This window comes from Ranitomeya variabilis, chromosome 7 (assembly GCF_051348905.1).
Source record: "Ranitomeya variabilis isolate aRanVar5 chromosome 7, aRanVar5.hap1, whole genome shotgun sequence".
NCBI lineage: Eukaryota > Metazoa > Chordata > Amphibia > Anura > Dendrobatidae > Ranitomeya > Ranitomeya variabilis.
In genome coordinates, this window is record NC_135238.1 from 84,393,183 (window position 1) to 84,421,089 (window position 27,907).

A 27,907-nucleotide genomic window follows, 5' to 3' on the forward strand; every position below is an offset into this window, starting at 1 on the left:
GTCTGCGTGGCTTTTGCAGGACACGTTGCCGGCTGCACAGCAGGGGAACAGCTGGCGGTGCTGAACCCCACTGACACATTGGCTGGTGTTTTTCTCTGTGCAGCTAGCAGTACCGGGCCCCAACTGGCGGTGTTGGAGCCCAGGGCTCTGCAGGGGGAGCAGAGTGTAGGCCGAAGCCTAATTGAACCAATTTCAAAGGTAACCTTTAACCCCCCCTCAGGGGTTACAAAGTAGAAGAGCCACAGCTTATGCAGCAGTAGTGCTGCACAAGTCAAAGGTTGCTCTTTTAATTTCGCTCCTTGCACACGCTGAGTGAAACACGTATAACATTTAGCCCTTTATACAGTCAAACTGTGTTGGAGGCGCGAGTTCCCTTTGTAATGAGACGCAGCACAGATGTCAAGAATCCCACCTTGGTGCTGGGTGCAGCCTCCTGAGCGTTTTTATTTGCTGTACAGGAGTCTGCGCTGTCGTGTTATCCCCTGGCCTAGCGCTGTTAGCGCTGCCCATGTTCTGGCATCATTTAATGTCGGCCGGTGCGTTTCGCGATGACCATGAATCCCAGCCCCGCAGTGTCTTAACATTGTTAAAACACTGCGGGGCTGGGATTCAGGGCCTGGCGCAGCACATATGTTCGCCTCTCACACTCGGGTCCTTACACCCGCTTCAGACTGTGCGGCGTCATCTGATCCCTTATCGCATGCCACGGCCATGAAGCCGCACAGTCCGCAGAAGGCGGAAGGAGATGAGGGACAGGCGAACTGATGCACTGATCATGCCCATCAATCACACCCTCGCAGTCCCAATAACTAAGACAACGAGGGGCGTTGTGTGGGTCAGGGCGGCCGCAGAGGCGCAGGCAGCCAAACCATGATGCCAGAAGACGGGCAGCGCTACCAAGGGGGTTGCAGCGTGTCATTACAAAGGAAAGTCACACCACCGGGACGGTTAAATGGTCACACAGAGGACACATTTTAGACGTGTTTTCAGTTCCACATGTGCGAGGAGAATACGTTTATGAGCCACCTTGCACACATGCAGCATTACCGCTGTACAAGGTGGCCTTTAAAACGTACAAACGCCTGGGGGAGGGGGGACAGGTTCCCTTCAATTTCAGTTCTTGTGTCTGCGTGGCTTTTGCAGGACACGATGCCGGCTGCACAGCAGGGGAACAGCTGGCGGTGCTGAACCCCACTGACACATTGGCTGGTGTTTTTCTCTGTGCAGCTAGCAGTACCGGGCCCCAACTGGCGGTGTTGGAGCCCGGGGTCAGCAGGAGGAGGAGATGGAGCAGAGTGTAGGCCGAAGCCTGCACTGGCGGCAGCTTTTGGGTCTGTTGTGCCTGCGTGGCAGTTGCAGGACACGTTGCCGGCTGCACAGCAGGGGAACAGCTGGCGGTGCTGAACCCCACTGACACATTGGCTGGTGTTTTTCTCTGTGCAGCTAGCAGTACCGGGCCCCAACTGGCGGTGTTGGAGCCCAGGGCTCTGCAGGGGGAGCAGAGTGTAGGCCGAAGCCTAATTGAACCAATTTCAAAGGTAACCTTTAACCCCCCCTCAGGGGTTACAAAGTAGAAGAGCCACAGCTTATGCAGCAGTAGTGCTGCACAAGTCAAAGGTTGCTCTTTTAATTTCGCTCCTTGCACACGCTGAGTGAAACACGTATAACATTTAGCCCTTTATACAGTCAAACTGTGTTGGAGGCGCGAGTTCCCTTTGTAATGAGACGCAGCACAGATGTCAAGAATCCCACCTTGGTGCTGGGTGCAGCCTCCTGAGCGTTGTTATTTGCTGTACAGGAGTCTGCGCTGTCGTGTTATCCCCTGGCCTAGCGCTGTTAGCGCTGCCCATGTTCTGGCATCATTTAATGTCGGCCGGTGCGTTTCGCGATGACCATGAATCCCAGCCCCGCAGTGTCTTAACATTGTTAAAACACTGCGGGGCTGGGATTCAGGGCCTGGCGCAGCACATATGTTTGCCTCTCACACTCGGGTCCTTACACCCGCTTCAGACTGTGCGGCGTCATCTGATCCCTTATCGCATGCCACGGCCATGAAGCCGCACAGTCCGCAGAAGGCGGAAGGAGATGAGGGACAGGCGAACTGATGCACTGATCATGCCCATCAATCACACCCTCGCAGTCCCAATAACTAAGACAACGAGGGGCGTTGTGTGGGTCAGGGTGGCCGCAGAGGCGCAGGCAGCCAAACCATGATGCCAGAAGACGGGCAGCGCTACCAAGGGGGTTGCAGCGTGTCATTACAAAGGAAAGTCACACCACCGGGACGGTTAAATGGTCACACAGAGGACACATTTTAGACGTGTTTTCAGTTCCACATGTGCGAGGAGAATACGTTTATGAGCCACCTTGCACACATGCAGCATTACCGCTGTACAAGGTGGCCTTTAAAACGTACAAACGCCTGGGGGAGGGGGGACAGGTTCCCTTCAATTTCAGTTCTTGTGTCTGCGTGGCTTTTGCAGGACACGATGCCGGCTGCACAGCAGGGGAACAGCTGGCGGTGCTGAACCCCACTGACACATTGGCTGGTGTTTTTCTCTGTGCAGCTAGCAGTACCGGGCCCCAACTGGCGGTGTTGGAGCCCGGGGTCAGCAGGAGGAGGAGATGGAGCAGAGTGTAGGCCGAAGCCTGCACTGGCGGCAGCTTTTGGGTCTGTTGTGCCTGCGTGGCAGTTGCAGGACACGTTGCCGGCTGCACAGCAGGGGAACAGCTGGCGGTGCTGAACCCCACTGACACATTGGCTGGTGTTTTTCTCTGTGCAGCTAGCAGTACCGGGCCCCAACTGGCGGTGTTGGAGCCCAGGGCTCTTCAGGGGGAGCAGGGGGAGCGGAGTGTAGGCCGAAGCCTGCACTGGAGCAAGTTAAAAGGAAACCTTTAACCCCCCCCCCCCAGGCGTTTGTAGCTGGAAGAGCCATCGTGTACAGCACTAATGCTGGAAAAGGTAAACTTAGCTCTTTTAAATATGGTCCTTGCAGATGCTGAACCTAACACTTATGAAATGTGTCCCCTCACAGCGTTCAACCGTCCGGTAGGTGGAACTTTCCTTTGTGATGTGACGCAGCACAGCCGTCATTTTTACCCCCTTGGCGCCGTACGCGGCCTCCTCAGCGTTGTTTGAATCTGTCCCGGAGCCTGCGCTGTTAGGTTACCCCTTGGCCATGCACACATTTTGCGCTGCCCGTCTTCTGACATCATTTGCTGTCAGGCTGGCTGCGCCTGTGTGGGTGCGCTGTCCGAGATTCAGCCTCACGGTGTCGTGTAATGTAATCCCACCGCGGGCCTGTGATCCGTGGACATGCGCAGTGCATATCCTCGCCTCTCACTACCCTCCCTACGGCTTCTTAAGACTGTGCGGTGTCACGGCCGTGGCATGCTATTAGGGACCAGCTGACAACGAACAGTCTGAAGAAGCCGTAGGGAGGGGAGTGAGAGGCGAGGATATGCACTGCGCATGTCCACGGATCACAGGCCCGCGGTGGGATTACATTACACGACACCGCGAGGCTGAATCTCGGACAGCGCACCCACACAGGCGCAGCCAGCCTGACAGCAAATGATGTCAGAAGACGGGCAGCGCAAAATGTGTGCATGGCCAAGGGGTAACCTAACAGCGCAGGCTCCGGGACAGATTCAAACAACGCTGAGGAGGCCGCGTACGGCGCCAAGGGGGTAAAAATGACGGCTGTGCTGCGTCACATCACAAAGGAAAGTTCCACCTACCGGACGGTTGAACGCTGTGAGGGGACACATTTCATAAGTGTTAGGTTCAGCATCTGCAAGGAGCACCACGAAAAGAGGCACTTTTTCCCTTTGCATCATTACTGCTGCACAAGGTGGCTCCTTCAGTAACAAACGCCTGGGGGGGGGGGACAGGTTCCCTTAAATTTAACTTGTTGTGCCTGCGTGGCGGTCGCAGTACACGTTGCCGTATACACAGCAGGGGAACAGCTGGCGGTGCTGAACCCCACTAACACATTGGCGAGGTGTTTGGCTCTGTGCGTACAGCACTTCTGGACGGCAACTGGCGTTGTTGGAGCCCAGGGACAGGTGGAGGAGGAGGAGGTAGGAGGGATTGCCACACACACAGCAGGGGAACAGCTGACGTTACTGAACCCCAATAACAGAGGAGGGACTGTTGACTGTGCGTACAGCACTTCTGGACGGCAACTGGCGGTGTTGGAGCCCAGGGACAGGTGGAGGAGGAGGAGGTCGGAGGAGGTAGGAGGGATTGCCACACACACAGCAAGGGAACAGCTGACGTTACTGAACCCCAATAACAGAGGAGGGACTGTTGACTGTGCGTACAGCACTTCTGGACGGCAACTGGCGGTGTTGGAGCCCAGGGACAGGTGGAGGAGGAGGAGGTTGGAGGAGGTAGGAGGAGGTAGGAGGGATTGCCACACACACAGCAGGGGAACAGCTGACGTTACTGAACCCCAATAACAGAGGAGCGACTGTTGACTGTGCGTACAGCACTTCTGGACGGCAACTGGCAGTGTTGGAGCCCAGGGACAGGTGGAGGAGGAGGAGGTTGGAGGAGGTAGGAGGAGGTAGGAGGGATTGCCACACACACAGCAGGGGAACAGCTGACGTTACTGAACCCCAATAACAGAGGAGCGACTGTTGACTGTGCGTACAGCACTTCTGGACGGCAACTGGCGGTGTTGGAGCCCAGGGACAGGTGGAGGAGGAGGAGGTTGGAGGAGGTAGGAGGGATTTCCACACACACAGCAGGGGAACAGCTGACGTTACTGAACCCCAATAACAGAGGAGGGACTGTTGACTGTGCGTACAGCACTTCTGGACGGCAACTGGCGGTGTTGGAGCCCAGGGACAGGTGGAGGAGGAGGAGGTTGGAGGAGGTAGGAGGAGGTAGGAGGGATTGCCACACACACAGCAGGGGAACAGCTGCCGTTACTGAACCCCAATAACAGAGGAGGGACTGTTGACTGTGCGTACAGCACTTCTGGACGGCAACTGGCGGTGTTGGAGCCCAGGGACAGGTGGAGGAGGAGGAGGTTGGAGGAGGTAGGAGGAGGTAGGAGGGATTGCCACACACACAGCAGGGGAACAGCTGACGTTACTGAACCCCAATAACAGAGGAGCGACTGTTGACTGTGCGTACAGCACTTCTGGACGGCAACTGGCGGTGTTGGAGCCCAGGGACAGGTGGAGGAGGAGGAGGTTGGAGGAGGTAGGAGGAGGTAGGAGGGATTGCCACACACACAGCAGGGGAACAGCTGACGTTACTGAACCCCAATAACAGAGGAGCGACTGTTGACTGTGCGTACAGCACTTCTGGACGGCAACTGGCGGTGTTGGAGCCCAGGGACAGGTGGAGGAGGAGGAGGTTGGAGGAGGTAGGAGGAGGTAGGAGGGATTGCCACACACACAGCAGGGGAACAGCTGACGTTACTGAACCCCAATAACAGAGGAGCGACTGTTGACTGTGCGTACAGCACTTCTGGACGGCAACTGGCGGTGTTGGAGCCCAGGGACAGGTGGAGGAGGAGGAGGTTGGAGGAGGTAGGAGGGATTGCCACACACACAGCAGGGGAACAGCTGACGTTACTGAACCCCAATAACAGAGGAGGGACTGTTGACTGTGCGTACAGCACTTCTGGACGGCAACTGGCGGTGTTGGAGCCCAGGGACAGGTGGAGGAGGAGGAGGTTGGAGGAGGTAGGAGGAGGTAGGAGGGATTGCCACACACACAGCAGGGGAACAGCTGACGTTACTGAACCCCAATAACAGAGGAGCGACTGTTGACTGTGCGTACAGCACTTCTGGACGGCAACTGGCGGTGTTGGAGCCCAGGGACAGGTGGAGGAGGAGGAGGTTGGAGGAGGTAGGAGGGATTGCCACACACACAGCAGGGGAACAGCTGACGTTACTGAACCCCAATAACAGAGGAGGGACTGTTGACTGTGCGTACAGCACTTCTGGACGGCAACTGGCGGTGTTGGAGCCCAGGGACAGGTGGAGGAGGAGGAGGTTGGAGGAGGATGGAGGAGGTAGGAGGGATTGCCACACACACAGCAGGGGAACAGCTGACGTTACTGAACCCCAATAACAAAGGAGCGACTGTTGACTGTGCGTACAGCACTTCTGGACGGCAACTGGCGGTGTTGGAGCCCAGGGACAGGTGGAGGAGGAGGAGGTTGGAGGAGGTAGGAGGGATTGCCACACACACAGCAGGGGAACAGCTGACGTTACTGAACCCCAATAACAGAGGAGCGACTGTTGACTGTGCGTACAGCACTTCTGGACGGCAACTGGCGGTGTTGGAGCCCAGGGACAGGTGGAAAAGCAGAGGAACACAATGTAGGCCGAAGCCTGAGAAAGTCGAAAGGGAACCTTTAACCCCCCCCCCAAGGCGTTTGTAGCTGAAAGAGCCAGCTTGTGCAGCACAAAAGATGCAAAAGGAAAAGGTGGCTCTTTTCATCATGCTCCTTGCAAACACAGAACTAAACACTTATAAAATGTGTCCCCTGCAACCGTAAAACCATCCCGGAGGTGGGACTTTCCTTCGTAATGTGACGCAGCACAGCCGTCATTCCTACCCCCCCGGCGCCGCGCACCGGCTCCTCAGCGTTGTTTTATTCCGTCCCGGAGCCTGCGCTGTTATGTTATCCCGTGGCCAGGCACACTTAGCGCTGCCCGTCTTCTGGCATCATTTGGTGTCAGGATGGCTGCGCCTGTGCGGCCGCGCTGGCCGAGAGCCCGCCTCGCAGTGTCTTCTGATTTAATCCCACTGGGGGCCTGGGATCCATGGACATGCGCAGTGCATATCCTCGCCTCTCACTCCCCTCCCTACGGCTTCTTAAGACTGTGCGGTGTCACGGCCGTGGCATGCTATTAGGGACCAGCTGACACCGAACAGTCTGAAGAAGCCATAGGGAGATGAGTGAGAGGTGGAGGTTCAGATATGCACTGCGCATGTCCATGGATCCCAGGCCCCCAGTGGGATTAAATCAGAAGACACTGCGAGGCGGGCTCTCGGCCAGCGCGGCCGCACAGGCGCAGCCATCCTGACACCAAATGATGCCAGAAGACGGGCAGCGCTAAGTGTGCCTGGCCACGGGATAACATAACAGCGCAGGCTCCGGGACGGAATAAAACAACGCTGAGGAGCCGGTGCGCGGCGCCGGGGGGGTAGGAATGACGGCTGTGCTGTGTCACATTACGAAGGAAAGTCCTTCCTCCGGGACGGTTTTACAGTATCAGTGGACACATTTTATAAGTGTTAAGTTCTGCGTGTGCAAGGAGCTAAACAAAAATAGCTACCTTTTCCTTGTGCAGCATTACTGCTGCACAAGGTGGCTCTTTCAGTAACAAACGCCTTGGGGGGGGGGACAGATTCCCTTACATTTCAGTTGTTGTGTCAGCGTGGCGGTCGCATGACACATTGCCGGCTACACAGCTGGGGATCAGCTGACGTTACTGAAACCCAATAACACTGGGTCGTATGTTTTGACTGTGCAGACGGCACTTCTGAGCCTCAACTGGCGGTGTTGGAGCCCAGGAATTTAAGTTCAGGTGGTAGAAAGATGAACACAACAGGAGACCTGGATAACGTATACAGTGACCTAATTATTTAATCAGGAGGAGGAGTGGCAAATTCCTGCGAGATCCAGGCCTTGTTCATTTTCAGGAAAGTAAGCCGGTCAACGTTATCGGAGGATAGTCGCATGCGACGGTCAGTTAGTACACCACCTGCAGCACTAAAGACACGTTCCGATAATACACTGGCCGCAGGGCAAGACAGCACCTCCAATGCATACTGGCTTAGCTCTGGCCATGTATCCAGCTTTGAGACCCAAAACTTGAAAGGGGAAGAGCCGTCTGGGAGTACAGCAAGAGGGCAAGACATGTAGTCTGTCACCATCTGACGGAACTGTTGCCTCCTGCTGACTGGAGCCGTCTGTGATGGTGTAGACTTTTGTGGGGGGCACAGAAAACTGTGCCACAGTTGGGCCATACTGGTCTTGCCTTGGGCAGAGGCACTGCTTCTGCTCCCTCTTTGTGCAGAGCCTCCACCACTGCCTGGACGCACTGAGCTGCTTTGGAATGCACTAGCAGCACTTCTCTCAGTTGGAATGGAGAAGATGATGGAATTGACCAGTGTGTCTTGGTACTCCCGCATTTTTCGCTCCCGGTTCAACGGTGTGATGAGGCTTTCTACGTTGTCCCGGTAGCGAGGATCGAGGAGGGTGAACACCCAATAATCAGACATGTTGAGAATGTGGGCGATGCGGCGGTCGTTTCTCAGGCACTGCAGCATGTAATCCACCATGTGCTGCAGACTGCCAACTGCCCAAGAAACGCTGTCCCCTGCTGGAGGCGTGATCTCTGCCCGCTCGTCATCACCCCACCCTCGCTGTACACACTGAGTACTGGACAATTCGGTAACTCCCTCCTCTGGACGGATGTCTTCCTCCTCCATTGACTCCTCCTCATCCTCCTCACAAACTGTCCCCTGCCTACGCGTTTGTGAGGAACCACGTGGCGCTGACTGTCCAGAAGATGATGGAAATGGTGAATCCTCATCCTCCACCTCTTCCACAACATCATCCCTTAGCGCTTGCAGTGATTTTTCAAGCAGGCAGATAAGGGGGACAGTCATGCTGACTAGTGCATCATCTGCACTCGCCATCCGCGTGGAATAATCAAAGGGACGCAAAACCTGGCAGACGTCATTCATAGTGGCCCACTCTGTGGTTGTGAAGTCTGTACGGCGCTGACTGCGACTTTTTTGCGCCTGAAGCAGCTGGTACTCCATTACAGCTTGCTGCTGCTCACACACCCGCTCCAACATATGTAACGTGGAATTCCACCTGGTAGGTAGGTCACATATGATGCGATGTTTCGGCAGGCGGTGTCGGCGCTGCAGAGCCGCAATGCGCGCTTTTGCCGTGCTGGAACGCCGCAAGTGAGCACACTCTAGGCGGACCTTGTGCAGCAGTGCATCAAGATCCGGATAGTCCCTCAAAAAGCTCTGCACGACCAAATTGAGCACATGTGCCAGACATGGGATGTGAGTGAGGTTGCCGAGGCCCAGAGCTGCCACCAGATTTCGGCCATTATCACACACTACCATGCCTGGCTGGAGATTCGCTGGCACAAACCACACATCGCTCTCCTGCTTGATGGCATTCCAGAGCTCCTGCGCTGTGTGGCTACGATTCCCCAAAAAAATTAATTTCAACACGGCCTGTTGACGTTTGGCCATGGCTGTGCTCATGTCGGTCGTAACAGGTACACGTTCATCACGGGTCCATGTGGAGGTGGACTGTGACGGCTCCTGCAGCGATGATTCTGAGGAACTGGTGTAAGAGGAGGAGTCAATGCGTACAGAATGGATTCCTGCAATCCTTGGAGTGGGCAGGACACGTCCTGCGCCACTCGCACGGTCTGTACCCGGCTCAACGACATTAACCCAATGGGCAGTGAGGGAAAGGTATCGCCCCTGTCCATGTTGACTGGTCCACGCATCGGTGGTGAGGTGGACCTTGCTACTGACGGCGTTCAGTAGCGCGTGTTTTATGTGTCCCTCCACATGCTTGTGCAGGGCAGGGACGGCTTGCCTGCTGAAGTAAAAGCGGCTGGGCACATTGTACTGTGGGACTGCCAAGGACATCAAGTCACGGAAGCTGTCAGTCTCCACCAGCCTGAATGACAGCATTTCCAGTGACAGCAGTTTGGCAATGCCTGCAGTCAGAGCCTGTGCTCGTGGGTGGTTTGACGAGAAAGGCCGCCTTTTCTCCCATGCCTGTACTACCGATGGCTGTAGACTGGGCTGGGAGTGTGTGGATGACTGGGAAAGTGGTGCTGCGGGTGGAATTACAGCGGGTCTCTGGACAACAGGGCCAGAGGTTCGTCCACGGCGATCCTGGGAGGAAGCCGAACCAGCTGCGTGTGAGCTAGAGGAAGAGGCAACACGAGCTGAAGAGGTGGTAGCTGCCGCTGTTGGTTGGCCTACCTCTTCAGTGTGTTTTTCTAACTCCGCCGGGTGCCTGTTGCGCACATGTTTCCACATGTTGGAGGTATTGAGGTTGCTGACATTTTTCCCTCTTTTGACTTTTTGATGACACACGTTGCATCTGACATAGCAAATGTCATCTGCAACTGTGTCAAAAAAGGACCAGGCACTGCAAGTCTTGGGAGCGCCCTTTTTGGCTTTTGGAAGAGACATGCTCCTAACGGGTGCCAAAGCGGAGGCTGCAGGATCCGCAGTCTTCCCCCTCCCTCTCCCTCTTTGGGCCGTACGGGGAATCTCTTCCTCAGAGCTGCTCCCACCACCTTCCTGTCCCTCACGCCAAGATGGGTCGAGGACCTCATCATCTACACTACCCTCTGCCCCCAACTGCTCCTCCTGGGTAGTCTCAGCAGCAGAGCACGCACCAGTAAGTGGCACCTGAGTGTCATCATCAGCTGATGCGGCCTGCGATGTGGTGACCGGAGCCACTGGCCCACCCGCCTCTTCAGAGGAAGACAGAAAAAGCTGTTGGGCATCACTGCACCCTGCCTCTTCTTCCATTTCTCCAATGCTGCTTGGCTGGCCCCCTGTTTCCAAGCCAAGAGATTCAGAGAACAGAAGTAGAGACGGCTCCTGTCCTGGGCTCTCTGTCTGCCTGGGCAATTTGGCAGGTGGTGAAGAGACAGATGGCTGCTCTCCAGTGCTCTGTGTCTGAGAGGATGTGGCACTAATGGAAGTTGATGCATTAGCTGCCATCCATCCGACAACAGCTTCAATTTGTTCTTGACGCAGCAGCGGTGTACGGCGCTCTGACACAAAGCTGCGCATGAACGACTGTTGCCTGGTGAAAGTGGGTGCTGATGAGTCACCGGTGCCCGCAGCAGGCACAGAATCCCCACGTCCCCTCCCTGCTCCGCGCCCACGCCCACGCCCACGTGCCTTACTCACTGCCTTCTTCATCTTGGTTGACTGATAAAGATAAGCAGAAAAGTACTAACGGCTTTGTGTGCTTATTCCTGAGCAACTCCTCCTAACAGGTATAAGAAACACTAATTTTCTAAAGTGTGGACTAGACTTTAATATGAGCTAATGTGGCCTACACAAATGTAAAGTGGTGTAACTGGTGTGTTTGGTGAACTTTATTATTTATTTCTTTTTTGGGGGCTGAACTGACAACAGATAGAGCTGCAGTCACACGGAGACCGTGCAGACAGCCGTAAACGGAGCTGCAAGGCCCAAAAACCCTCCTCTACTTTATCCTATGTAGTGTTTTTCCACAAATTAGCTGGAGACGGGTGGAAAGACACTAATAGGATTTTTTTAAATTAATTAGCAGCAGACTACACTACTTGAAAAAAAATGAAAATTGATTTTGCGGTATGACGCAGTGAACAACCCTGAGCTGGAGACAACCAGGCTATGGCTGCTCACAGACTACAGGGCGAGCTGCAGTCACACGGAGACCGTGCAGACAGCCGTAAACGGCGCTGCAAGGCCCAAAAACCCTCCTCTACTTTATCCTATGTAGTGTTTTTCCACAAATTAGCTGGAGACGGGTGGAAAGACACTAATAGGATTTTTTTAAATTAATTAGCAGCAGACTACACTACTTGAAAAAAAATGAAAATTGATTTTGCGGTATGACGCAGTGAACAACCCTGAGCTGGAGACAACCAGGCTATGGCTGCTCACAGACTACAGGGCGAGCTGCAGTCACACGGAGACCGTGCAGACAGCCGTAAACGGCGCTGCAAGGCCCAAAAACCCTCCTCTACTTTATCCTATGTAGTGTTTTTCCACAAATTAGCTGGAGACGGGTGGAAAGACACTAATAGGATTTTTTTGAATAAATTAGCAGCAGACTACACTACTTGAAAAAAAATAAATAAAATAAGAACAGTATGAGGCAATGAACCACCCTCCCTGAACTGAATACAACCAGCTATGGATGGCCTATGTGGCTGCACTCAGACTAGAGAGTGGGCTGCACTCACACACACACACACACACAGACCTTGCAGATCGCTGTGAAAACAGCGCTACAAGGCAAAAGCAAGGTGAATAGTAGGTGAACACAGCGGTTGCTAAATTAGCCTTTGGAAAGCACAAAGAAGCAAATCGCTATCTCTAAACTGTCCCTCAGTCAGCAAACAGCGTCCTGTCACTAACTGAATTCACAGCAGAGTGATCGCAAAATGGCGCCAGCGACTTTTAAACTGCAGCATGACATCATTTCAGCAGCCAATCACAGCCTTGCCAGTAGTTTCATGCCCTCCATGCTAAACAGGATGTGCCCACACTTGGAATCATTCTCATTGGCTGAATTTCGGAATTTTGAATCTGGGAACTTCCGATTCCGGTATCCGATACGCGGCAAGTATCGGAATCCCGGTATCGGAATTCCGATACCGCAAGTATCGGCCGATACCCGATACTTGCGGTATCGGAATGCTCAACACTAGGACTCATACTGTAAAGTGTTACACAACAAATGCTACCTGAGATGCCAGCCTTATCCTGTTTATGTCTATAGTACCAGGCCTTTTTGCAGGAACCCTCCAGTGTGTGACATAATGTAAGATTGATATACCGACTTGACAAATGTCTAAGACACTTTAGTTGTATTTGTGTACTGATAATGGTAACATTTCTTTAAAATGACTTCAGATTATTTGTGAAAGAAAATGGAAATTTGGCAAAAATTTGGAACATTTAGCAATTTTAAAACTTGTAATTAGTATGCCCTTGAATCAGAGGGTTATGTAAAACCCAAAATAATTAATAAATAACATTTCCTACATGCCTACTGTACATCAGCACAATTTTTGAAAACATGATTTTTTTTTTGTTAGCAAGTTATAAGGGTTAAAAATTGACCCTTCTAACTTTCTCTCAAAAATTCAAATTTTTTTTTAAAAATTTACAAAACCATTTTTTTAGAGGCCACATTTTAGATGTTGAGGTCCCGCCACTGCACAGGGGGAATCTCGAACCATGTCCGCTGCAGTCTCACATTCTCCTCCAGCCACAGTGGAATCTGCTCAGCAGAGACATCGATCCCAGCGTCTGTCTCAAGCTGATACTGTGCAGCTGGTTACAGTTGTCATTCCAGGCTCAGCCATCGTAACCAGTACTGATCAGCGATGAGCAGGTGCTCCTGGGACTAAGACCTGCTTTTCTTCTTCTGAGCATGCCCGAGGGACGACCTCTTATTGGAGGTCGGGGCTCACATGCTCAAGTCCTGTAGAATCTCCTATTGGATCACTAGGAAGGTCCTGGAGAACTCCCGCTATAAAAGGTTTGCATGGCCGCATGGCCATGTGCTTGTATAAATCAGTTTTTGTGTGTGTGTATGTATGCCAGTACTGATGAAAGCTCCGAATCATTCCCATCCCTAGTGTTGATGACTGCTCACGAATGTTGGAGCTATCTAGCGTCAGTTAGTGCCATCCAGCACCAGGCACAATCCACAGTGTCTATCTGCAGCGCTTGCCAGTGCGGCACCGTGCTCAACCAATGCGCTTACCTGTCCCTACTTGGGTGGTTAGTGGTGTCCGCCAGAGCGGCGCTGTATGCACCCAGTGTGCTAAATCTATTTTGTGTTTTCCCTGGCACCGCAGTTTCGGTGCCGAGCGCAAGTGGTCTAGAGGGAATCTAACCCCACATCTTGGGGCAGAGTTCTGTGACTCAATACTTGCGTTTCCTCTGTGGTATTGTGGTGCTGTGATGCAACAGGGTCCACTTCATTCATACCGGGTGTAGCTAACCTGTGTGTGTTTTCATTATACCGCCATTTACTGTCCGCCATTACCTAGCAGCAGGTATCACCCCAGCATGGTGGACCCCCGGTGGCGATCGCACCTTATTCCATCTATATAATTATTTAGTGCGTTATGCCAGCCCTAACATTACATTACATTTGAAATGAGTTTGAAGACTCTGTATGAGAGAAAATACCCAAAATTGACACCATTCTTAAAACTGCATTCTTCAAGGTGCTCAAAATGACATTCAAGAAGTTTATTAACCCTTCAGGTGCTTCACAGGATATTTTAAAATGTGGAAGGAAAAAATTAACATTTAACTTTTTTCATAAAAATCTTACTTTAAACCCAAATTATTTTATTTTAACAAGGGTGGCAGGAAAAAATTAGACCCCAAAATGTATTGTACAATTTCTCTAGAGCAGGGGTGGGGAATCTTTTTTTCTGCCAGGGGCCACATAGATATTTATACCATCCTTTGGGGGCAGTACAAACTCCGCCCACTAAGTACATCTTGACTCTGACACTTTAATTGCATGTCCTTCAGTGTTCAGTAGTGAACACTGCGTATGTGTGCTAACAGAGCAAAAAGAAATTAATGAGCTGGTGGCAATCAAAAAACAACTCCCTGCCAAAGCACTGCGTTCCCTCAGAATCTGCCCGGAGGCCAGATTAAAGGTCATTGAGGGCCGTAAATGGCCCGAGGGCCAGAGGTTCCCCACCCCTGCTCTAGAGCGCGTCAATACCCCATATGTGGGGGAAAACTACTGTTTGGGTGCATGGCAGCACTCAGAAGGGAAAGAGTGTAATTTGACTTTTTGAATGCAAAATTTGCTGGAACAATTACCAGACACCATGATGCATTTGGAAAGCCCTTGATGTGCCTAAACAGTAGAAACCCTCCACAATTGACACTATTTTGGAAACTAGACCCCTCAGGGAAATTATCTAGATGTGTGGTGAGCACCTTGAGCCCCCAGGTGCTTCTCAGAAGCTTATTACATTGAGCCGTAAAAATAAAAAAAATAACTTTTTTCCACAAAATTGTTTTTCAGCACCAAATTTTGCATTTTCATAAAGTTCACAGGATAAATGGCACCATACAATTTGTTGTGCAGCTTTTTTGAGTATGCTGACACCCCATATGTGGATGAAAGCTGTTTGGGTGCACAGCAGGGCTTGAAACACAAGTAGAGCCATTTGACCTTTTGAATACAAAATTTGCTGAAATTATTAGCAGATATTTCCATTGACAGATGACGGACCAAAGTGAGGACTTGCTATTTTTGTGGGCTGAGTTGAAGCTTTTATTGGGAACATTTTACATAATGTTTGGGATCACATTTTTCTGGCGCTCTGTGCTGAGCCCTTACTTTGGGGTTTCCATCTAAATCCCTGAGTGACATGATTCAGATGAAACCCCCAAGGGATCCATTCGCTATAATGAGTTAGCAAAGTTACTCTGGACTATGTCTGGCCTCTCTTCAGATTTTTCCTTTTCAGAAGTCCACAAAACTGTGGTGGACTGCACTTTTATGCACGCCTAAAAAGACGGTCACCTCCGGATCACAGGTAAGACAGTGCCCACAGTGCTTCCATATGTTTCATTTTAAAGGATTCTTCCACCAGGGATTCCATTTGAATCATGTATTTAATCAGAGAATTACATGGAAACCCCGGTGTAAGCTCTTAGCATAGAGAGCAGAATAAATGTGAGCTGAGCCTTACTACAATCTTTGGGAGGCTGAATGAAAAAATCAAAAGCAGGTGGAAAATTGGTTTTAATGTATTTTTACGCCGTTTCTCGTGCAATATAATGAATTAGATGACTTTTTTCTTCGTGTTGGTGCTAATATAGTTTTTTAATGTTTGGCAGCTGTCACACACTAAAAGACACTTTTTATTGCAAAAAATAGTTTTTTTGCATAACTATATTTTAGAAGCTATAATTTTTCTATATATTGTCTTATTGTCTGACAGAGGTATGTGATGACTTGTTTTTTTGCAATACGAGTTGATATTTTATTGGTACTGTTTTTGGTCACATAACATTTTTTGATCGCTTTCTATTTTGATATATGCAATACAGAATGAACAGAAACCATCAATTCAGTAATTGTTTTTTGTGGGTCTTTTTTATGCCGTTCTGTGTGTGGCAAAATTGAGAAGGCAGCTTTATTCTTCAAGTCAGTGCGATTACAGCAATATGCCTTTTTTATGTTTTTGCACTTTTACACAATAAAAACTATTTTATTGAAAAAATAATGATTTTAGCATCACTTCATTCTTAAAGCTATAAATTCTTTATTTTTCTGATGATGGAGCTGTATGGTGGCTTGTTTTGTGCGGGACTGGATTTTATTTTTAGGGATACCATTTGTATTTACATTCGCCTTTTTGATCGCATTTTATTCTACTTTATATTTTGCCATATGATGAAAAAGCATGTTTTTTTCCCCATTTTTTTATTTATTTTATAACGGTGCTCATTGAAGTTGCTTACTAGTGGGACAGTTTTATTGGGCGCATTGTCACAGACACGACAATACCAAAATATTTACTTTTTGTTTTTTGGGGGTTTTTTTTACATAAAAATAGAAATTTATCAGTGCAATGTATTTTTATTTTTTAATCATTTTCAGATTTTTAAAAAATAAATTTTTACAATTTTTTTTCTATTTTTTTACTTTTTTTATGGGACTTTCACATCCAGCAGCCTGATTGCAGTTCTAATCATTTTCAATGCATGAGTATTGCAATGGATTATAATTGTCAGTGCTGCACTGACACAGGTTCCTTAGACCATACTCTGCACATGGCCTGAGGGGCTTGTCATAGCCAGGTGACTTGGATTTCATCATGATGACATTGGGTCATCATGGCAACTATTTGAACCCCGCAATGTCGTCGCTGGGTCTCCAATCCAAGGGCAGAGGGGCTTTTCCCTCTACCTGTTCACTAAATGCTGCATTCACAGCATTTACAGGGCTAAGGTGCTGAGAGGGATGCACGCACCACTCCTGGCACTGAGAGCTGTGTGTCAGCTTTCAAAATCAGCTGACACCCAGCAGCGATTGCGCACGCACAGCTCCTGTGCATGCAAAATTGCCTGGACGTACTCAGTAGGTCTAAGTTGGTAAGTACTCATGGACCATGACATAACTGGTTGGTAAGGTCAAGGTCGGTAAGGGATTAAAAATAATAAACACAGTTATACTCACCTAACACCCATTTCATTGCAGCCCTCATCTCCTGTAATAAAATAAAAGTAAAGAACAACCATATTCCTTACCTGTCCATCGCTCTGTTCCATGCTGTAATCCATCGCTCCTTACCAGCCTAAGAATACCAGCCCCCAGCTGTCTGCTTTAGCTTGGATGGTTGTAAAAAACAGAAGGACCCTACGCCATTTTTTTTGTTATGTATCTAAATAATTAAAAAATATGGCAATGAGAACCCTCTATTCTTTTTCTCCAGTCTTGCTGAAGTTAGCAGCTAAGGATTGCAGCCCACAGCTGTCAGTTTTGCCTGGCTGATTATAAAAAATACAGGGGAACCTCACATCATTTTTGGAGGGTTCCCCCATTTTAATAACCAGTAGTGTTGAGCATTCCGATACCGCAAGTATCGGGTATCGGACGATATTCGCGGTATCGGAATTCCGATACCGAGTTCTGATACTTTCAGTATATCGGATACCGGAATCGGAAGTTCCCATAATTCAAAGAGCCAGAATTCAGCCAATAAGGAATCATTAGAAGTGTGGGCACATCCTGTTCTGCATGGTAGGCATGTAACTACTGGCATGGCTGTGATTGGCTGCTGAAATGATGTCATGATGCACTATAAAAGTCGCCGCCGCCATTTTGGGTTCACTCTGCTGTTAATTCAGTTAGGGACAGGATGCTGGGTTCTGACTGAGGGCCAGTTTTGAGATAGTGATTTGCTTCATTGTGCTTCACCCAGGCTATTTTAGCAGCCGCTGTGTGAGAACCTTGTTTTTGCCTTGCAGCGCTGTTCACAGCTGTCTGCAAGGTCTGTGTGTGAGTGCAGCTCACTCTGTAGCCTGTTTTACAGCCACCGCTGGTTGTAGTCAGCTCAGTGTGCGTCACTGCCTCATACAGTTCCATTGTCTGTTTCTCAATTAGTGCAGCCTGCTGCACATTTTTTATGATTTATCCTATTAGTGGCTTTCCATCCGTATCCTGCTAGATTGTGGAAAAATACTATATAGGATTACATACAGGTCCTTCTCAAAAAATTAGCATATAGTGTTAAATTTCATTATTTACCATAATGTAATGATTACAATTAAACTTTCATATATTATAGATTCATTATCCACCAACTGAAATTTGTCAGGTCTTTTATTGTTTTAATACTGATGATTTTGGCATACAACTCCTGATAACCCAAAAAACCTGTCTCAATAAATTAGCATATCAAGAAAAGGTTCTCTAAACGACCTATTACCCTAATCTTCTGAATCAACTAATTAACTCTAAACACATGCAAAAGATACCTGAGGCTTTTAAAAACTCCCTGCCTGGTTCATTACTCAAAACCCCCATCATGGGTAAGACTAGCGACCTGACAGATGTCAAGAAGGCCATCATTGACACCCTCAAGCAAGAGGGTAAGACCCAGAAAGAAATTTCTCAACAAATAGGCTGTTCCCAGAGTGCTGTATCAAGGCACCTCAATGGTAAGTCTGTTGGAAGGAAACAATGTGGCAGAAAACGCTGTACAACGAGAAGAGGTGACCGGACCCTGAGGAAGATTGTGGAGAAGGACCGATTCCAGACCTTGGGGAACCTGAGGAAGCAGTGGACTGAGTCTGGTGTGGAAACATCCAGAGCCACCGTGCACAGGCGTGTGCAGGAAATGGGCTACAGGTGCCGCATTCCCCAGGTAAAGCCACTTTTGAACCATAAACAGCGGCAGAAGCGCCTGATCTGGGCTACAGAGAAGCAGCACTGGACTGTTGCTAAGTGGTCCCAAGTACTTTTTTCTGATGAAAGCAAATTTTGCATGTCATTCGGAAATCAAGGTGCCAGAGTCTGGAGGAAGACTGGGGAGAAGGAAATGCCAAAATGCCTGAAGTCCAGTGTCAAGTACCCACAGTCAGTGATGGTGTGGGGTGCCATGTCAGCTGCTGGTGTTGGTCCACTGTGTTTCATCAAGGGCAGGGTCAATGCAGCTAGCTATCAGGAGATTTTGGAGCACTTCATGCTTCCATCGGCTGAAATGCTTTATGGAGATGAAGATTTCATTTTTCAGCACGACCTGGCACCTGCTCACAGTGCCAAAACCACTGGTAAATGGTTTACTGACCATGGTATTACTGTGCTCAATTGGCCTGCCAACTCTCCTGACCTGAACCCCATAGAGAATCTGTGGGATATTGTGAAGAGAAAGTTGAGAGACGCAAGACCCAACACTCTGGATGAGCTTAAGGCCGCTATTGAAGCATCCTGGGCCTCCATAACATCTCAGCAGTGTCACAGGCTGATTGCCTCCATGCCACGCCGCATTGAAGCAGTCATTTCTGCCAAAGGATTCCCGACCAAGTATTGAGTGCATAACTGAACATTATTATTTGATGGTTTTTTTGTATGTTATTAAAAAACACTTTTATTTGATTGGACGGGTGAAATATGCTAATTTAGGCTGGTTTCACACTTGCGTTTTTGTCTGCAGCGTTTTTTGCACAAAAAACGCATGCGTTTTTTTTTCCTATATTTAACATTGAAAACGCATGCGTTTTTTTGCACATGCGTTTGGTCGCATTTTCAAACGCATGCGTTTTTTGTCTGCATGCGTTCATTTTCAAAAATGCTACCTGCAGTATTTTCTTGCGCGTTTTTTTGCCGCGAAAAAACGCATGCGTTTTTTCGCGGCAAAAAAATGCATTGCTGTCTATGTAAACGCATGCGTTTTTAAGCACATGCGTTTGTTTGCGCTAAAAACGCATGCGTTTTTATAGAAAAAAACCAGAAAACACACTGAAAAGCCACCCACCACCATCAAGGTGATAAAGGGATCTAAACCCTAACCCTAACTCTACCCCTAACCTCACCCCTAACCGTTTAATGAACATTTTCTGACAGTCATATTGCCACGTATTTAAGTGCCACGTATCACGTATTTCAGTGCCACGTGCCACGTGCCACGTATTTAAGTGCCACGTGGCACATATTTAAGTGCCACGTGCCACGCATTTAAGTGCCACGTGCCACGTATTTCAGTGCCACATATGCCACGTGCCACGTATTTCAGTGCCACGTATGCCACGTGCCACGTATTTCAGTGCCACGTATGCCACGTGCCACGTATTAAAGTGCCACGTGCCACGTATTTAAGTGCCACGTGGCACATATTTAAGTGCCACATGCCACGTATTTAAGTGCCACGTGCCACGTATTTGAGTGCCACGTATTTAAGTACCACGTATTTCAGTTGCACGTATTTCAGTGCCACGTATTTCAGTCACGTTTAGGGTTAGGGTTAGGGGTAGGGTTAGGGTTTTACCGCGTTTACATGCGTTTTTCACACATGCGTTTTTTTTAAAAAACGCATGCAGACAAAAACGCAAGTGTGAAACCAGCCTTATTGAGACAGGTTTTTTGGGTTATCAGGAGTTGTATGCCAAAATCATCAGTATTAAAACAATAAAAGACCTGACAAATTTCAGTTGGTGGATAATGAATCTATAATATATGAAAGTTTAATTGTAATCATTACATTATGGTAAATAATGAAATTTAACACTATATGCTAATTTTTTGAGAAGGACCTGTAGAGGAGCTTTTTTTGGCCTTGCAGCACCGTTCACGGCTGTCTGCACGGTCTCTGTGTCTCTGTATACCTTTAATGTCTCCTCCACCTCCCCCAATACATCCTACATTATTCTTAGTTGTTTTCCTTCATGTAGAATTAACCTACAAGGAAAGAAAGGGTTTATTTTAATTCCAATATTTTTGTCCCATTGACTTGCATTGGTATCGGGTATAGGTATCGGCGATATCCGATATTTTTTGAATATCGGCTGATCCAATCCGATAACGATACTTCTGGATATTGGAAGGTATTGCTCAACACTAATAACCAGGAAAGGCTAAGTATACATATATGAGCTGATATTAATAGTCTGGGAACCTTTATTAATATTGTCTCTTTCTGAGAATATTAACTCGAGTCCCCAGTCGTCAGCTTTCCCTCAGCTATTTATGACATTTATGGGGGACCCCTCTCCATTTTTTTCATATTTCTTCATTTATTGGCAAGTACAGTAAAACACACACCCAAGGTAACCTTAGTTCGCAGCCTTTGCTTGTGTTCAAGCATTTGGAAACTTCAGTAACCTTATAATGTCCCTCAAAGTTTCATATAAGGTTTCAGGGCCTTAAAGCTGCCAGGAAACCTGGTGGCTTAAACCTTAAGGCTATGTGCACATGTAGGGAGGGTCCTCTGCGGGTTCTCCCGCAGCGGATTTGATAAATCTGCAGGGCAAAACCGCTGCGGTTATCCCTGCAGATTTATTGCGGTTTGTTTTGCGGTTTCCGCTGCGGGTTTAGTCCTATACTATTGATGCTGCATATGCAGCAATATGCAGCATCAATAGTAATGTTAAAAATAATAAAAAAATGGTTATACTCACCCTCTGACGTCCCGATCTCCTCGGCGCTGCACACGGCGGTCCGGTTCCAAAGATGCTGTGCGAGAAGGACCTTCGTGATGTCATGGTCATGTGACCGCGAAGTCATCGCAGGTCCTGCTCGCACAGCAACCCTGAAGCTGGACGGCCGCGTGCAGCCCTGAGAGGTGAGTATATCATTATTTTTTATTTTTATTCTTTTTTTTTAACACAAATATGGTTCCCAGGGCCTGGAGGAGAGTCCCCTCTCCTCCACCCCGGGTACCATCCACACATGATCCGCTTACTTCCCGCATCGTGGGCATAGCCCCATGCGGGAAGTAAGCAGATCAATGCATTCCTATGTGTACAGAATCGCCGCGATTCTGCACAAAAGAAGTGACATGCTGTGGAATGTAAACCGCTGCGTTTCTGCGCGGTTTTTCCCGCAGCATGTGCACAGCGGATTGCGGTTATGATAGGTTTACATGTAACTCTAAACGCAATGGAAACTGCTGCGGACCCGCAGCTTCAAAAACACTGCGGTTCCGCGGTAAAAACCGCAACGTGTGCACATAGCCGAAAGGTAAAGGTTAACTGATTTCAAGCCAACGGGTCTCAAAATAGCTCTAATGCAGGAGTGTTGAATGCCTGAGTATCGAGTGCAAATCAAGAGAAACCACTGCTATGAGTTCAGGTGAACTTGAGGGTTAAAGGGCACCTGTCACCTCGTTTTTTCAGTATGAGATAAAAATACTGTTAAATAGGGCCTGAGCTGTGCATTACAACAGTGTATTTTGTGGACCCCGATTCCCCACCTATGCTGCCAAAATGCGTTACCAAAGTAGCCGTTTTCGCCTGTCAATCAGGCTGGTCTGGTCAAAAGGGCGTGGTGTCTTCCCCCAGATCTTGCTTAGTTTTCCGTTGGTGGCGTAGTGGTTTGCGCATGCCCAAGGTCCTGAATCCACTGCGCAGGGGAGTTAAAAGAGCGCGATGTGCACTATTTCATTGGTGCTCGGTGGGGGCGGCCATCTTCCTTTGGCCGCGCGTGCGCAGAAGCGGCGCTCTGCTGGCCGCGGCTTCAGTAAAATGGCCGCGGGATGCCGCGCGTGCGCAGATGGAGATCGCGTCGGCCATTTTCCTGAAGCAGAGTTCGCATCTCTGCTTCAGGAAAATGGCCGCCGTGATCTCCATCTGCGCACGCGCGGCATCCCGCGGCCATTTTCCTGAAGCCGCGGCCAGCAGAGCGCCACTTCTGCGCACGCGCGGCCAAAGGAAGATGGCCGCCCCCATCGAGCACCAATGAAATAGTCCACATCGCGCTCTTTTAACTCCCCTGTGCAGTGGATTCGGGACCTTGGGCATGCGCAAACCACTACGCCACCAACAGAAAACTAAGCAAGATCTGGGGGAAGACACCACGCCCTTTTGACCAGACCAGCCTGATTGACAGGCGAAAACGGCTACTTTGGTAACGCATTTTGGCAGCATAGGTGGGGAATCGGGGTCCACAAAATACACTGTTGTAATGCACAGCTCAGGCCCTATTTAACAGTATTTTTATCTCATACTGAAAAAACGAGGTGACAGGTGCCCTTTAAAGCAGTTAAGCAAAAATCCCCCCAAAATGTTTGTTTGGAATATTTTTGTTTATTTTTTTAGGAACAAAACCATAATTCAAAATCTTCAATGTCTTTAACACTGAAATCCATACCCTTACCCGGGGCCGGCGTCAGCACCCGGCGTACCCGGGCAAGTGCCGGGGCCCTCGTGAGACGGGGGGGCCCATTTATGGTAGTACACACTGTCACTGTCTACATCCCTGCTGCTGTGTGTACAGTGATCAAATCAAATCCCTCATCATCCCCGGCGCCCGGCGGCGCCTCGGCAGCAGGTGGGGCAGACAACAGAACTCTGTCTGAGCCATTTCGCTGGCGCCTGGCACTGCGCAGCTGCAATAGCAGCAATACTCACCTCCGCCGGCCCGTCACCATGGATACACAATACAGAGAGAGTCACTTCCAGGCGGCGCTGGGTCATCTGTCCTGTTACTTCCGGTCGGCTCGTCATCCTAAGAGCAAGAAGACAGAGCCACCATCCAGGACATGAGGACAGGTCTAGCAGCACCAAGCAAGAGAAGACGAGCAGCAGCTGCAGTGAGTGAGGAGGTGCACGGTCGGTGCCCTCTCCTGTGTGTCCACAACGAGTGCGACGGGCCGGCGAAGGCTAGCAGGCAGCAGTGACTGTGAGTGAGTGACTCGTCTTCAGTGACGGTCACCAACGCTGCTCATTGTGGGGGCTAAGGGGGGGTGGCTGGATGAATCGGAATGGGATGCAGGCAGCCTGCTGCTGCTGAGCCTGGGTCTGCTGCGTGACTGACCCTTTTACTTTCAAAATCTGATCTCAGCCGGCTGCCAGTGTCACCCATGTTAGGTGTTGCCGCGGTTATACTACGTCATGGGGCTGTGCTGTGTTGTGTTATATACTGCGTGCGTGGGCTGTGTGTTATTATGACACACAGCGAGCCCACGCACGCAGTATATAACACACAGCCCACGCAGTATATAACACACAGCCCACGCAGTATATAACACACAGCCCACGCACGCAGTATATAACACACAGCCCACGCAGTATATAACACACAGCCCACGCACGCAGTATATAACACACAGCCCACACAGTATATAACTGCGTGGGCTGCTGTGTTATATACTGCGTGCGTGGGCTGTGTGTTATATACTGCGTGCGTGCATGGGCTGCTGTGTTATATACTGCGTGCGTGGGCTGTGTGTTATATACTGCGTGCGTGGGCTGTGTGTTATATACTGCGTGAGCTGTGTGTTATTGTTATATACTGCGTGGCTGTGTGTTATTGTTATATACTGCGTGGGCTGTGTGTTATTGTTATATACTGCGTGGGCTGTGTGTTATTGTTATATACTGCGTGGGCTGTGTGTTATTGTTATATACTGCGTGGGCTGTGTGTTATTGTTATATACTGCATGGGCAGTGTTATACACTACGTGGCTGTGCTATATACTACGTGGCTGTGCTATATACTACGTGGCTGTACAATATATTACGTGGCTGTGCAATATATTACGTGGCTGTGCAATATATTACGTGGCTGGGCAATATACTACGTGTCTGTGCTATATACTGCATGGCTGGGCAATATACTACATGGCTGGGCAATATACTACGTGGCTGGGCAATATATTACGTGTCTGTGCTATTTACTATGTTGGCTGTGCTATATACTACATGGGCTGTGTTATATACTACGTGGGCTGTGTTATACGCTACTTGGCTGTGCTATATTTCTCTACTGTATCTGTGCATCATGAATCGTGATATGTGTTAAAGAGGGGGGCCCACTGAGACTCTTTCGCCCGGGGCCCTCAATAACCTGGAGCCGGCCCTGCCCTTACCACCTACCTTCTAATATAGCCTGAAAGGAAAGTTAAAAATATAATGAAGCTGACATCAGCAAACATTCTCTAGCATTAACTTTTCAGCATTAACTACTACTGTCTTAATGATTGGTTACAATGTTGGAGAATGTAATTTTCTTATTTTGTAAAGCTAAATTGAGCTCCCATGTCTAAATTCTTATTGGGAGTGACACCATAATGTCATATAACTTGCAATTAACAGGAGCTGACTGTCCCAACTCTCATGTCATACTTTATTAACTTGGCAGAGATGCCTGGATAATCCTATATGGAAATGTATGTGGAAAGATATTTTGGGATCAAAAATGTGGATCCTAGTGGATTTGCATATCTTTGACAAGGATATTGTGTCTAATATAATAACATACATTGACATATGCATACAAATAAGAAGCAATCTTCACATTTATTTTTATCTTATTAAATTTAGAATGAAAATACTGGAAGCATTTCTCTTCTAAATACATTTTACAAAAATATTTTGTCAAGTTGTTTGTATCTTTACTGGGAACAAAGGGCTGGAAAAGATTATTATTTTGAAAAGATAACAAAAAATATTTACAGAGATATCAAACTTCCTGCTAATACATTTTTCTGCTTTGACACAGTTCCAATTTTTCATGAATCAATGAATACAAATGCACATATCAGGAAATGTTCAAGTGCTAAGTCTGGTCCCCCTATTTTTGTTTTGGCTTATCAGGACTGACATTTTTGGTGATACATCAAAAGCTTTTATTATCAAAAACAGATCACTAATTTTCACACACACAGAAAGCAGACTAAAACAATATTTAGATCAATAAACCAACAAAAAAAAGTTCTGAAAATGTTAATTCTTCAAATCTAAATAACCATGCCAATGCTATTTGATGCATAACATATATATATACTTCCTTCTCACCCCCCAATGCTGGTGGTCTTTTTTGTCCTTTCTCATTCTCAGGTCCTCTACCAGAGGCCTGAGAGTTTAAGGGTTCTGCGCAGGATATTAGTTGTTCCCAGCATTGCACTTTTCTGGACAGAGAGTTCAGATGTTGCTTCTGGGATCTGTTGTAGCAATTTTTACAACTTAGAGGTCACTGCTCCAAGTGCTCCTATCACCACTGGAATCACTGCTGGCTTCACCTTCCACATCTTCTCCAGTTCTCCTTTGAGGCTCTGGTATTTCTCCAGCTTCTCATATTCCTTCTTTTCTGATGTTGCTGTCATTTGGCACTGCCACATCTATTATCATTGCTGTCTTTTGATCCTTGTCTACTATCACAATGTCTGGTTGGTTAGCCAACACCTGTTTATCCGTCTGGATCTTTAAGTCCCACAGGATTTTAGCCCTTTCATTCTCCACCTCTTCTTCTGGGGTCTCCCACCTGGACCTTGAAGAACTTAACCCATATGCTGTGCAGATGTACCTGTATACAATTCCCGCTACTTGGTTGTGGTGTTCGGTATACTCTGTTCCTGCTTGCATTATGCATCCTGCCACTATGTGTTGGATTGTTTCTGAGGTTTCTTTGCATAGTTTGCACCTTGGGTCTTGTCTTGTTTGGTATATTCCTGCTTGTATGGATCTGTTACTTAGTGCTTGCTCTTGTGCTGCTATGATTAGTGCTTCCGTGCTATCTCAGAGTCCAGCTTTCCCAACCATTGGTAGGATTTCTCCATGTCAGCCACCTCCTTGATCTGTCGATGGTACATCCCATGCAGCATCTTGTCTTGCCATGGCGCTTCATGTTCCTGTTTTTCCTTCCATATCTGTTGTTGCTGCCTTAGGCTTTCTCTCAGCATCTCATCTTTTGGTGCCATTTTTCTTATATATTGCTGGATACTCTTTATTTCTAGGGTTGAGCGACTTTTGCTTTGTTAGGATCGAGTCGGGTTTCGCGAAACCCGACTTTGTCAAAAGTCTAGTCGAGTTAAATCGTCCGATTATCGCGCAAAGTCGGGGATCGGCCGAAACACGAAACCCAATGTAAGTCAATGGGGAATCAAAGTCGGCAGTGAGTGGAGGACAGGAAAACACCTACAGTGCCCATTTTAATGTCAAAAACATAAATTCTTGTCACTTAAGCTTGTCAATCTTAATTTATCTTATAATAATAGCTAGGCATTGAAAATTGGGGGTCATTTGGCTAAAGTTGTGGGGGGTAGGGCTGGCTCAAGTTTTTCGTGGGCCCAGGAAACGCGGCCTACGTCACAGCATTGGAGCAGGGAGAGGTAAGTATTTCAACTTTGCAAGTGCTGTGATCCTTATCAAGCAGGGGGGCCCACTCGTTGGCATTGGCACTGGCACAGGGCCCCTCAAAGTACGGCGGTGTGTTTGCACGACGGGGGCACCTCCCACCGGCAGCGACACTTTTGTGTACTCTGAGGGGCCATGTGCCAGTGATGTCGCCAATGAGTATGCCCCCCCACCTGATGAAGGAACCTGCACTTTCATCTGCACCTTCCTCTTTGTCCCCGTGTAAGGTGGTATAGGATGCGGGAAGGGGAACCTGACTTTCAGCAGGGTCAGATTTTGGCTGTGTAGAGTGCAAGGAGAATGTAGTGGTCTGGGTCAATGTACCAGCAGACTCATCTAGCAGTGGATGGGCAATGGGCAGGATGAGAAGGAAACAGAGTTAGTAGGCCCAAATAATAAAGTAGGCTAAATGCAATTCAAATGTGGTAACAGGACTAAACAGGCGGCATTGCTTTGTTCAGTGTAGGACAACTGTAATGAGCGGCAGACACCATTAGTAGGCCCAACCAAACAAGTAGGCCAAATGCAGTTTCATATCTGATCTAGGGCGAAAGCCTGAAGATTGAAGCTCAGCTTTATTCAGTGGAGGAGACAAGCGAGGGGCAGCAGACACCGTTACTAGGGTCCAACCAAACAAGTAGCCCAAATGCAGTTTAATATCTGATCTAGGGCGAAAGCCTGAAGATTGAAGCTCAGCTTTATTCAGTGGAGGAGACAAGCAAGGGGCAGCAGACACCGTTACTAGGGCCCAACCAAACGAGTAGGCCAAATGCAGTTTAATATTTAAAATGTAGGCCGAAAGCCTGA